The sequence below is a fragment of the Herpailurus yagouaroundi genome, unplaced genomic scaffold (assembly GCF_014898765.1).
Source record: "Herpailurus yagouaroundi ecotype Mexico unplaced genomic scaffold, PumYag 187, whole genome shotgun sequence".
In the NCBI taxonomy this organism is placed as follows: Eukaryota; Metazoa; Chordata; class Mammalia; order Carnivora; family Felidae; genus Herpailurus; species Herpailurus yagouaroundi.
Window position 1 is genome coordinate 28,805,686 of NW_024412418.1, and position 11,874 is coordinate 28,817,559.

Consider the following 11,874-nt stretch of genomic DNA (forward strand, 5'->3'; position numbering starts at 1 on the left):
AGCTAGTATTGGTTGTTGTTTATGAGAAGAATGTCCAGGCTGAGGTACATGAGGCTGCTGGAACAGACTTAAATGGCTTTAGATAAAGCCCTTAGTCAGGAACCAAATGTAAATATCCACTAGTAGGAGCTGGCAGACTTGCAGTGAAGCCACAAGGCCCTGGGGATATGGGCAGTGCCCCTCAAAAAACTACCATACTCAGACCTCAAACCCTCAGCATTTACAAAAGTCAAGTCATTTTTCTTAGGACCGGATCAAGTTACATGCCTTGACAGAATCAATCACTGCACAAACTACAGGCTTAGTGATATCAGCTATAAATAGCAGAGTAAGGACTTCCAAAAATCCTATCATTCATAAAAGCAATAAGAACACTGGCAGAAATAATCACAATCAATGTTTTCAGAACTCTGGATATTAGCTAAAAGTTTTCAGCCACCCAGGGAGCATTCATTCAAGAAAAAGTTCTCGATAGGGGAAGAATAGTAAGATTTATAGTATTTTAACCTCTCCTATTCCCATCCTTCTCTTCTAAGCTCCACACCAACATCAAAAACTAACATACCACAATCATGTGGGCAAATAGCAGTCTGGAACCACTGGAAGGAAAAGAATAAGATTGAAGCTTCTTACAGTCTGCTCAGAGAATTGCTATTATTTTCCCTATTACACATAAATATGGCTTTATTGTATGAGCCAATGATTCAACTCAAATCATAGAGCCAACATAATTTACATCCTATATTCCCATAAAAACTCGTACATGAATGTTCATGATAGCATCAGTCTTATAGCTAAAAAGTGAAATGCCCATTGGAATGCCTGGGTGGCTCAGTTGGTTAAGCATCTGACTTTGGTTCAGGTCATGATGTCACAGTTCATGGGTCTGAGCCTCATGTTGGACTCTGGGCTTACAGCTCAGAGGTTGGAACCTGCTTTGAATTCTGTGCCTCCCTGCCCCCCACCTTCTCTGGCCCTCCCCTGCTATGTTCTCTCTCTCTCTCCCTCTCTCTCTCTCTCTCTCTCTCTTTCTCTCCCTCTCCCTCTCCCTCTCTCCCTCCCTCCCTCAAAAATAAATAATTTCTTAAAAAGTGGAGTGCCCATCAACTGATAAATGAATGAACAAAATGTACTATAACCATATAGTGGAATATTATTCAGCCATAAAAAGGAATGAGATATTGATACTACAACATGGATAAGCCTTGAAAATATTCTGTTAAGTGAAAGAAGATAGATATAAAATATTATATATTATATGATTCCATTTGTATGAAACATCCATACAGGAAAATCTATGGAGACAGAAAGTAGATTAGTGGTTGTCAAGGGCTGATGGTGGATGGGAATGAGAAACAACTGCTAATAGGTACGAGGTATTTTTGGGGTGAGGGGATGATAAAATTCTTCTGGAATTAGATATTAGTGATGGTTGCACAGCTTGGTAAATATGCTGGAGATCAAAGAACTATAGCCTTTAAAAGAATGAATTCTGTGGAATGTATGTCTCAATTTCTTAAAAAAATATTCAAAAAATTTTACAGTGCTCTGTTTTGTCGGGCCTGGGTTAAATCCCTACTCCTGTGGGAGGAGGGAAGTCCCAGCATGAGCTGACAGTGGAGTGGTTACAAAGGAAATTCAAGGTGCTGTTACCAGAAGAAAGGGGAGTGGGTGTTGAACTAGCAAAAACAAATATTTTTCTATTCTGGCCATCTCATCAAAGGATAATCCCACAAACCCTTTGATCAGAGCCTTTTGTCAGTGCTGCCAGTTCTACTGGTACGTTTATTAAAGGACTGTTTTCTTGCTACAAAGTTGCCACATGCTCCAATGTTGTTTTTCGCCATTTCAGGTGTTAAGACCCTATTGGTTTTGCATCTCTCTCAGATATCTGTACCCCAAATCACCTCTCTCTTTCTGTAACAATAATAGTAGCAATCATGGAGAGTCCAGTGTTCTCATTACTAAAAACCCTCCAAACAAGACAGGTTCCTCCCCAAATTCTTATGCAAACAATTAGTGTAAATATGCTCTGGGTGATGGAGGAGAATGATGGTAGATCCCTAAGCTAATTTCTTCCTAATGTTCAGCTGAGTCCACTCTTGCTACATTAGCATGGATGGGAAAAGTAACCCTGCCTCCTGACTTTCTCTATCAGGTATCCTTCAATAGAAAGTCCTATAACTGAGCATGTGAACATGGATGTTGAAAGGGAAAAAATTAGCCAAAAAAAAAAAAAAAAAACAAAAAAAAAACAAAACCAAAACAAAACAAAACAAAAACAAACAAAAAAAACCTTATTTCTTCAAAATGTAAGCATAAAATGGTTAGCCAATGTTCTGGGTTATTGAATTTTGGATATCTGTATACATTCTTTCAAATATAATGCAATATACCAAAATAACCAATTATCTTTAAATGTTCATTTTGTAGGTGTTTAGTAGAGTTGGAAAAGAACACAACCATGACTGGTAATAGGAGCTTGGAAATTACATAGGTAAGTAATTAAAACTATTCTCTGTTGCATGGAATTTTCTAAACTTTTTCTGTTCATTGACATTGTCCTTGTCCAGAGTGTGAAAGTTTTGTCTCAAAGGAATAAACAAAAGAAAGAAAACTATTGTCTCCAAATCTGAACTTCCATTTTTGTGCTTAAAAAGAGAAAAGAAAAAAGAAAAAGCTACACATTCTGAATAACTCTGAAGTGAAAATTTTCTCTCCTTTTTAGTAAATGTGTCTTAAAATGCAATAACGTAGCAAAGAATGGGCCAAATTCACTTCCTGAAACCAATTTTTATTGTGCTATCAAAAGCACAATATTGTGCACAACATTTATTGTGATAGTAAGATTTTTATCTTTTGCGTGGATATTGGGAAATCAGCCAATGCATGGAAAAAGATGAAGGCAAGGGTATTGGTGTCAGAGCATAAATAAAGCTGGTGCTTGAACGATCTATTTTCTCTTTGGTTTGCACTTACTTGCAATACCTTGAAAGCACAAAAGGTGCTTAGTCCCAATCACAAACAGCCAAAGATTGATTATGGAAACAGCACTTGACATAGAACAAAAATTGATGGATCGTGGAGAAGGATACTGATACTGAGTCATTGACATATTGTTTCTGAGCATGAATGCTTATTTATTTTTTTTACTCTGATACAATGAATTGGAAAGTGCATTTCTGAGAGCATTAGGGAAGAGACTGTGAGTTTGTACATATTTCTCTGATGGCTTTTTTTTTAAGATTTTATTTTTATTTTTTATTTTTATTTTTTAAATTTTTTTTTCAACTTTTATTTATTTTTGGGACAGAGAGAGACAGAGCATGAACGGGGGAGGGGCAGAGAGAGAGGGAGACACAGAATCGGAAACAGGCTCCAGGCTCTGAGCCATCAGCCCAGAGCCTGATGCGGGGCTCGAACCCACGGACCGCGAGATCGTGACCTGGCTGAAGTCGGACGCTTAACCAACTGCGCCACCCAGGCGCCCCTAAGATTTTATTTTTAAGTAGTCTCTATGTAAGTCTCAGACTTACAACCCCCAAGATCAAGAGTTACATGCTCTACCTACTAAGCCAGCCATGTGCCCCAGTGGCTTTTTATCTTAACAGTGGTGTTGCCCACAAGTTGAATGGTAATCAGATATGATTTGATTTCTGCTTCAAAATCAAATCAGATACACTGTAGAAAAAGTACTACCTGAACATTTTCCTGATCTTTAAACTTAATGGGACTAAGAATACTACTCCACTTAAAAAGAAAAAAAAAAATGACTATTGAAACTCAAAGTTTGAATATTTTGAAAATATATATGTTCTACTCTAAAAAATAGAATCAGGCCAAGATGCTGTAAATACACACAAATCGCCATAATCTTATCGTGGAAAGAAATTATGTGGATTTGAATTTATAGACCCTTCAGAATGTGGAAGGACTAAGCTCATTAAATTTAGAGGAGCTGAGTATAAACATCTCACGCACTTTACCTTCTAATGTAAGCTCATTTTTTCAGTTGATTTGCTCCTTCATGATGCCCTACTCTTAAATCTTGCCTCCTTGCCCTGTTCAAAAAATTCTGCCTCTTCTTTCTATCCCTGTGATGATTTTAACTTATCCACATAGTACTTACTATTCAAAATAGAGTTAAAGAGCTATCTTCCCCATAAAAACTTCTCTGACCCCATATTTATTTATCCTTTTTTAAAAATTTTATTTTAACGTTTATTTAATTTTGGGAGAGAGTGCATATGCACGCAAGTGCAAGCAGGTGAGGTGCAGAGAGAGGAAGACAGATTCCAAAGTGGGTTCCATGCTGACAGCAGAGAGCCCAATGTGGGGCTTAAACTCACAAACCATGAGATCATGACCTGAGCAGAAGTCAGACACTTAACCAACTAAGCCACTCAGGCAGCCCTATTTATCCTTATTTTATGAATTTCCACAGCCTTCATTCTCTCTACCACTCATCAAACACTTATGTATTTTTACTCTTTGCAATCAAATTCTGTCAGTGTAACTGTGACCACCCAATACTCAGATCAGATTTAATTGGTATTGAAATCCAGTGAAAGATAAAAGTGTTCTTGAAAGGGAATTGGAAGTTTTAGGTCATTAGAACTGCTGTGTCAAACTTTAGATGCTGCCTCAATTTCCCAGGGTTGATCAGATTCCAACAAAAGAACAGGGACTGATCTCTTTGAAGAAATGTTTTGTAGCATAAGTTTTGCAGTGACTTCCCATTACTGATGAAATATGTCCAGACCCCTCAGCTTAAAGTATGGCATTCAAGCACCAGAAAGAAGTCCATTGTGGCCAGAGATAGGTGAATCAGAGAAAGAAGGGCAGAAGAAAAGGCCACAAAGTCAGCACAGGACCAGTTTGTGTAGGATTTTATAGGTTAATGGAAGGACATAGGTTTTTCATGAGGGAGATAAACCAGTGAAGCAGCTTGAGAAGTGGTAAAATCTGACTTATGTTTGGAAGTCTCCAAGATTTTATTTGGCCTGATCAACTTGAGGGATTAGTTACAACTTACAATGTTAGGGAAGATTGTGGAGAGATAAGTTTGGGTACATAGGAACAGTGAATCACGAGTTCAGTCTTAAGGTTCAAAAGGCATATTAGATATCTAAATGGAGATATTATATGGGCCATAACTGTATGGAGCTCAGTGAAAAGGTCCAAGTGGAGATGTAAATTTGGGAGTATGTGTACACTTGGATGGTTTTAAAAATGATGAGCCTGAATGAGATTACATAAGAAAAGAGCGTAGAGAGAGACATCCAAGGAATGAGCCCTGGATCATTTCCATGATTAATGGTTAGGGACATGAAAAGAATCAACAAGGAGACTAAGAAGGGCCTCTAGCAAAGCACTAGAAAATTAGGAAAGAATAGTGACCCAGAAGCTAAGTGAAGAAAGATTGTTTAAGAATGAGACTATGATCAAATGTGTCAAATGCAGCTCACTTGCATAAGGTGAAAACAAAGAAATGTCCAAGGATTTAGCAACATGGAAGCCACTAGAGTTCTTCACAAGTCCTATCACAAGTGATAGGGAATGGTGGGAGAAAGGTCAGAAAACAATACATTCAAGAGAGAATGCAAGTAGAGGAACTTGAGATAGGGTGGATAGGCAGCTATGTCAACAGGTTTGCCTTCAATGGGGGAAAATGGCACTATAGCTGGAGATGGGGAGTGGAATTAAGGGGCAACATTTATGATGTAATCTTCTGAAACAAATTAAATTGTGGTGGACATGACCCAAGAAAGAAGTAAAAAATGATGCAGAAGCTGAAGCAATATTCTTGAGGAGGCAAAAAGAGAGACACACTGAAGAAAAAAAAAAGAGGAAGCAACTCCCTTCAGAGTCAAGGTAGGACATAGGGGTTGGGTATAGTATATAGGTACAGATGAAGGTGGGCTGGTAGCAAGTGGTGAGAATGTATGGAACTTCTCTTCCAATGCTTCTACTTTTCAAGTATTTATGTTGTATTTATGTCAATTATGAGCAAAGAGAGGAAAGTATGTGTTGAAGGTTTGAGGAGAAAAGATTACAGTGGAAAATAGTTTATTTATCTAGCTGAGGGAGGAAATGAGTGATTAAAGAAGCAGTTTTAAAGTTGTCGCTGGGGGGCTCCTACAGACCCACAAGGGCCTTTACATGGGTCTGGAAGGTCAAAACTATTTTCACTATAATATCATTGGGGCGCCTGGGTGGCTCAGTTGGTTAAGTGTCTGACTCCTGGTTTCAGCCCAGGTCATGATCTCATGGTTTGTGAGTTCAAGCCCCACATCAGGCTCTGCAGTGACAGGGTGGAGCCTGCTTGGGTTCTCACTCCCTCTCTCTCTGCCCCTCCTCTGCTCTCTCTCTCTCTCAAAATAAATTTTAAAAAGCATTAAAAAAATAATATTATTATTTGCTTTTCTACTCTCATTCTCTTGTCAGTATACACTGGAATTTTTCAAAGACAGCATAACATATGGGGCGCCTGGATGGCTCAGTCGGTTGGGCGTCTGACTTCCGCTCAGGTCATGATCTCATGGCTCATGAGAGCCCACATTGGGCTCTGTGCTGACAGCTCAGAGCCTGGAGCCTGCTTCGGATTCTGTGTCTCCCTCTCTCTCTGCCTCTTCCCCACTCACACTCTGTCTCTTTCTGTTTCAAAAATAAATAAACATTAAAAAAAGATAGCATGACATATGGTAGTGCAAGAGATTCAGTGCAGATGCAGACAGGGGAATCTAGCTGTCTTCTCTTAAGCCAGACACTGCAGAGATTTGCAAAATATAAAATAATACTCTTTTCATCAACTTTTTTTGTGTTGCAAGGTAGAATTATTATTCATAACATATTTATGTTAACGTGTAATGGATTTATTTTATTCTTAAATATACTAAGAAATGTTTTAAATGTTCTCTACTTTAATTTCTAATATAACAAATATTGGTAGATACAACCCACATAAGCAGAAGCTCTTGATTATATAAATTTTGGAGAAGAGGGTCTTGAAACAAAATTTCAAAAACTATTGAACTACAGAAATTTAGTTTGATTCCTGTGTCACACTTAAAGTGCTCTTAAAAGGAGTGATTATACATTTAAAATAAAGCCAGAAAAAACAATCCTACAATTTTTATGGAGCCACAAAAGACCTGAATAACCAAAAAAAAAAAATAATCTTGAGAAAGAAGAACAAAACTGAGAGCATCACACTTCCTGATTTCAAACTATATTACAAAACTATCATAATTAAAACATCATAGTATAGGCGTAAAAACAGATGTGTTGATTAATGGAACAAATGGCACAGAAGTAAACCCATGCGTATATGGTCAATCAATTTATAACAAACTAGCTAAGGATATGCAATGAGGAAAGGATAGTCTCTTCAATAAATGATGTTGGGAAAACTGGAGAGATACATGAAAAAGAATGAAACTGGAACCCTATCTTACATCATACACAAAAATAAAGATTTGAACATAAGACTTGAAACCATAAAACTTCTAGATAAAAACATAGGTGATAAACTCCTTAACATTTGTCTTAGGAATGATTTTTGGATTTGAAACCAAAAGCAAAGACATCAGAAGTAAAATAAACTAGTGTGACTACGTGAAACTAAAAAGCTTTTGCACAGAGAAAGAAACCATCAACAAAATGAAAAGACAACCTATGGTATGAGAGAAAATATTTGCAAATTGTATGCCTGATAAGTGGTTAATATCCAAAATAGATAAATAATTCATATAACTCAATAGCAAAAAAAAAAATACAATTTAAAATTGGTCAGAGTAACTGAATAGACATTTTTCCAAAGGAGATATACAAATGGCCAACAGGTACATGAAAATGTGCTCAATATCACTGATCATCAGGGAAACACAACTCAAGACCATGAGATGCCACCTCACACCTGCTAGAATAGCTGTCACCAAAAAATAATATGCACACCTCAGTGGCTCAGTTGGTTAAGCATCCTACTCTTGATTTTGGTTCAGGTCAGGTCATGATCTAACAGTTCGTCAGTTTGCCCCATATGGGTCTCCATGTTGACAGTACAGAACCTACTTGGGATCTTCTCGCTCTCCTTCTCTCTCTGCCCCACCCCTGCTCTCTCTCTTTCTGAAAATAAATAAATACACTAAAAAAAGACAAATGATAACAAGTGTTATCAAGGATGGGGAGAAGAGGGAACTCTTACACACTGTTGGTGGGAATATAAATGGAACAGCCACTATGGAATACAGTACAGAGTTTTCTCAAAAAATTAAAAATAGAGCTACCATATGATCCAGGATTTCTACTTTTGGGCATATCTTCAAGGGAAATGAAACTGGTATTTCAAAGAGATATCTGCATCCCCATATTAGCTGCAGCATTATTTACAATAACCGAGACATGGAAACAACCTAAGTGTCCATCGACAGATGAGTGGATAAAGACATGTGGTGCATGTATATATGTGTGTGTATAGACATATATGTAAATATACACATATATTTATTTACACACATATATGTATATGTACATATACTATATACATATATGTGTACATACATACATATATATATATACACATACACACTGTATGATATTATTCATCCATAAAAAGAAGGAAGGAAATCCTGTCATTTACAATAACATGAATGAAACTTCAGGGCATTATGCTAAGTGAAATAAGCCAGACAGAAAAAGACAAATATTGTACGATCTCACTTATATGTGGAATCTAAAGAAACCAAACTCTAAGAAACAGAGAACAAACTGATGGTTGCCAGAAGTAGAGGCAGGGGAGGGAAGGGATGGAGAAAATGTGTGAAGATAATCATAAGGTACAAGCTTCCAGCTAGAAGATAAATAAGTTCTAGGGATGTAATATACAGCAGGATGACTATAGTTAACACTGTAATGCATATTCAAAAGTTGAACATTGCTAAGAGAGTAGATCTTAAAAGTTCTCATGACAGAAGAGAAATGTGTAACAATGTGGGTGATGGATTTTAACTAAAGTTATTGTAGTGATGATTTTGCAATATATACATTTATCAAGTCATTATGTTGTACCCCTTAAATTAATACAAAGTTGTATGTCAATTATATCTCAATAAAATGGGAAAAAAATAATGGAGCATTGAAATTATCCAAGGCTAGATTTTGCCAAGAAACTACATTAACAGTGAGAAAAAGCAAGGTACTTAGGTTGGTTCCAATACTATGGAATTGGCTTCAGGTCAGCGAGTGGATTACTGAACAGAATGGAAAATGAGATCTTTGGAGAAGAGTAGGTTATGGAAACTGTCAAGAACTAAGATACTGATCTATATGCAAACCTCTTTAAGGAAGGAGAGAAAACAGAGGAGGAGATAAGGTTGTAAATGTGAAGCTCTGGAAGGAGCTTCTAGTCACCAAAAGGTCAGGGCTATTTGGGAATTTCAGAGCCCTACCAATGGGGAGAATCATGAAGACCCACCTGTGGTGAGGCAGATGTGTTAGTAACCTCCCCAGCCTCCATCACATATCCTTGGGAAAGTGCCTCAACCTCCCTAATCCTCAATTTTCTTACTATGAATTGGGTAGATTAGTTATAGGGTGGTCATAAAAATAAATGAGATAACACGTATCAACAATGTACTACAATGCTTGACACCTAGTAAGCACTTAAAATACATTAGCCATCATCATTATGATTATCTAATCAGCAAAATCATTCTCTCCTTGAGGAAAAGCATCCTGTTTCAGCCACATTGATGTCCCCCTATGTAACTATGATCATGCTGGGTATTACGAATGTTTGTTAAATTGAATTTGTATGTCTCACTCATTTTTTACCTCAATCAGCATTTTTCTTTTTTTCTTTCTCTCTCTCTGTCTCTCTGTCTCTCTCTCTCTCTCTTTCTTTCTTTCTTTTTTTTGTTCAGAAAATGGTAGTAAATGAGACATTTGAAGGTATACCTTCTCTCCTAGGACACTCATCAGTACCCAGTAGCAGGCCAAGAAATGCTTATTTGCCTGAAAACACTAATCTCCTATGCTTTGGAGTCTCCATAACACAAGGATAATGATACAGTACATGTTTGTAATGGTTTCTGAGTGTGTAGATGAATGTAGCACTAGCATTAAATTGTCACCAAATTTAAACTAGATCCTCTTTAATGCAAGATGCCTCATAAACTGTTGTTTTTCTATTTAAGTCCAAAGCAAACCTACAGTTTTACCTTGTAATGAATGTTTTAGCCAAGGAATTTTATATTTGGGTTCAGAATTGTGTCTTTTTCCATAATATTTTTAATATGTCTATGATTCACCATAATATGTAATTTTAAGGGCACAAATGTGACTTGAAAATGAAAAACACATTACTTTCCATAAAATCAAGTGCTTTGCTATATTTTGCCTTTTTTTTTTTGTCATCTCCAATTTTGTTTTTGAACACTTGATTTTGGCCAATGCCTCAGTCTTCTGTTGCTAAGATCAGACATCTCTAAGTGATGAGAGATGGGACATTAGGGAGAATAAAGGACATTAATAATAACAGTAGTCATCATATCATGTATTTATTGAGTGCTTACTGTGTGACACAATTTATTTTTTAATACATTTAATTCTCCCAGAAGCCCTAACACAGAGAGGTACTCTTATTGGCTTCATTACACAGATCAGAAAACTGAAGCAGAATCATACAGCTAACAAGTGAGCAGCCAAGATTCAAACCCAAGTAATGTAATTAGCGCAGTCACATTTTCAACCAAGATCTGAATGCTTTAACATTATCCACTGCCACCTCTTTGATACGCACTTATTTCTAGGTGGCACTGTACCCACATCTTGATATTTAACATCGCTTGTGTCTTTTAAAAGGCCTTGAACTAATTATAAAGTTTATTTTAAGACTGCTTTTTTTTTTATATCTGAGGGGACTTCCGCATGTGCTAGATAAGTATTAACCAAATTAAAAAAAAAAAAAGGAATTAATCAGAAAGTACATTCTGAGAGTGATTTTCACCCTTCAGTGAGATGGTCAACTATTCCTTTGTAGTGAGGTTGTTGGACGATGAAAGCTGAAAGCTTGGTGGAGTAATTCTTTTTTTTTTAAGTTTATTTATTTTGAGAGAGGGGGGCAAAGAGAGGGAGAGAGATCACAAGCAGGCTCCGTGCTGTCAGCAGAGCCTTATGTGGGGCTCAATCCCACAAACTGTGAGATCATGACCTGAGCCTAAATCAAGTTAGATGCTTAACTGACTGAGCCACCCAGGCACCCCTGGGGTAATTATTCAAGTGTGGTTGTAATGGAATTTCACTGAATATATATAAGATTTTGTCTTATGGAGATATATTTGTTATTATGATTTAAGTAGTTTAAGGGAAAAAATCTACACACCCTAGATAAATGATTGGGTTTCAAAGTGATCCAAAACTTGAGATAACCTAATTCCAGGCTTAAATGCTTCCTCACTTCATTAATTTTTTGTATATCAAAAATTTTCAAAGGAAAGTAGAAATATCTATTATAGGGACAGAAAAAAATATGGTTCCTGGATTCAGTGGAATGAACACTGAATTGGAAGCTCCAAAATATTCTTTCAAATTTCTGCTTTGCCTTTAAGTAGTTGACTCTCTTGGGGGAAAAAATGTCTGTATTTTCTTTTATAAAAAAAATTGTTGGGCTAGATGCTCCACTGTTCTTTCCAACATCTATTCTAGTGTTTCCTTATCACTGATACTCAGTGTACAATAAATATATCTGTTACTCTCTCTCACTTTTTTCTTCCTCCCTTCCTCCCTCTTTTCCTTCCTTCCTTTTCTTTCTTTTTTCTTTCTTTCTTTCTTTCTTTCTTTCTTTCTTTCTTTCTTTCTTTCTTTCTTTCTTTC